The 2,341-nt window shown below is 44.2% G+C and overlaps 1 non-coding gene across 1 annotated transcript; it reads right to left on the minus strand.

Moving 5' to 3' along the window:
• Positions 1 to 858: 858 nt before the first annotated feature.
• Positions 859 to 996, minus strand: LOC119944209. The gene has a single exon (XR_005455708.1). It is a non-coding gene; the product is annotated as a small nucleolar RNA SNORA7 (small nucleolar RNA).
• Positions 997 to 2,341: the final 1,345 nt, after the last annotated feature.

A 2,341-nucleotide genomic window follows, 5' to 3' on the forward strand; every position in this document is an offset into this window, starting at 1 on the left:
AAGATGCAGAGAAATTAATTTGGCCACTCCCCAGACTGGGCCTTCAGTTGTAGCTGGCATAGTGCTGTAGTAAAACAGACCTGCTCCAGCCTAGAATAATCCCTGGCTCTCATTGTCTAACTGACACCATGCCATATTTTTAATAAGGACGTATTTTGTTTTGATTTTTAAAATGTTTCTTTCATGGCAACCCACCTGTAACCAAGGTTTGGTAGCTGAATGTTTGTGCTAATTTCCAACTAGGGTGGCTGAAGAGTCAGAATAATTACATGGGCAATATCCCAAGGAAGCAAAAGCTAGCCTTCCTTCCTTCTCTTTTACACCAACCTCCAAAAATCCAAAGGTATCACATTTAGCCATCTTCCCAGGATGCTCTGAGAGGATTGAGAGCAATGGGGAGCTTTGTGTCCTCATTCACCAGATCTACCAAGAAAAGTTCCTGATCACTGGCTTGCCCTGCCAATTGCACCTTCTCTTCTGCCACTTCCCCCAAACTCCAAGATTCAGAAATCCTCTGGCCTCTCTCTGAAGCTGATGACACAAATAAGAATTCAGGTGGATTAAGTGATTACGTCAGTAGTCTCAACATTATATCCATTGTCTTGGTGAAAACTAAGCTCTCTGAAATGCTACTTGTCTTGCCTTGTCTTGTGCTGTCGAGTTGTCTCTGACCCATAGTGATACCATGGACACAGCTCTCCCAGAATGCCTCACCTCCATCTGCAATCATTCTAGTAGTGTATCCTTAGAATTTTCTTGGTAAAAATATGGAAATTGTATTCCTTTCCACACAGTAAACTTGAATCTCTGCCCTCAACTCTTTTCTTTGCAGCTGCTGCCCAGCACAGGTGAGTTTTGACTTGTAGCAGATTGCTTTCCAATCGCTAGCCACTGGCCAAGCTAGGAATGGAATGGGTAGGCCTCTGCTTGACTCTCCCTCCCATAGCCAAGGTTGGTAGAGTACTGGAAACTCTCCAGGGCTGACCCTGAGAGGGAGGGAATGCTCCTACCAAATACTAAATTGAGGATTCTACCTGGATCACTGTACTCGTACTACATTCCGTAGTCATTAATCCAGATTCCCTAAAAAATGCTGCAGTGATTTTGATATGGTACTTGATGAGCTGGATACACTGATGTTAATGCCCCCATCAAATTTTGGAGTTCGAGCAGAGATGGGGAAGGGAGGGTGTGACAGCAATGGCAGGAGTTGTGAATGGGTGAGTAACCAGGATGAACAGGGCTAGGAGAGTAAAGGGGGAGTAAAGAGAGGAGGCCTCCCCACTATGGGAAGCCTGACATCTCTATCAAGATCTCTCTGTGGTTCAGCATCTCATTTTCTCTCTCTCCTTGGTCCCCCACCATTCCTGCCCCTGACCTTCTTTCCCCTGGCCTTCTCCTTGGATTTCAGCAGGCAGAGTTGCTTGGTGAGAAATTCCTAAACATTAGCAGGAGTTTTTTATTCATTCATTCATTCATTCATTCAATCATATTTATTGAGCGCTTACTGTGTGCAGAGCACTGTACTAAGCGCTTGGGAAGTATGTCAGCAACAATGAATATCTTTTCAGGGTTAATGTTTCAGCCTTTACCTAATTCATAAACCCTGGAACTTCCCTAAAGAATAACTCTCATTGCTATTTGCTCTGCAAAAATTGTGAATGGGATGATTCAAGGCTTTTGTGCTCCTCGTATCCAATTACCCATCTGTTTTTCATCTTCTCCATCAGTAAGTCATCCTGATTGTTAATAATAAGAACTGTGGTATTTGTTAAGTGCTTTCTATGTGTCAGGCATCATTCTAAGTGCTGGGGAGGGTACAAGCAAATCAGGTAGGACAAAGTCCCTGTCCCACATAGAGCTCACAGTCTTAATCCCCATTTTACAGATAAGGTAACTGAGGCATATAGGAGTGAAGTGACTTGTGCAAGGTCACATAGTGGGCAAGTGGTAGAGCTGGAACTAGAACCCAGGTCTTCTGACTCCTGGGCCTGAGCTCTATCCACATGCATGTTTTGGTCCTTTCCTAATTCAATTCTAATTTTTGAATGGTCTGTTGGAGAGAAGAGGAGGCTCCTGGACTTTGGTTCTAGACTAGATCATCCATGCTCATGAATCATCTTCTCCCAAAGTTGTTCAGGAGAGCTGGTCCCAACATCCTTCCGTAAGTGAAGAAGCAAAAGAAGCCTCCTCAAGCCTACTCTTGCTAATACAAGAAAATGTGACCCTTTTTCATATGCCTTGGGAAAGAAGCAGCATGGCGTAGTAAAATGAGCACAGGCCTAGGAGTCAGAGGACCTGGATTCTAGCCCCACTTTTCTGCTGTGTGATCTTGGACAAC

The sequence above is a fragment of the Tachyglossus aculeatus genome, chromosome 22 (assembly GCF_015852505.1).
Source record: "Tachyglossus aculeatus isolate mTacAcu1 chromosome 22, mTacAcu1.pri, whole genome shotgun sequence".
NCBI classification, from domain to species: domain Eukaryota; kingdom Metazoa; phylum Chordata; class Mammalia; order Monotremata; family Tachyglossidae; genus Tachyglossus; species Tachyglossus aculeatus.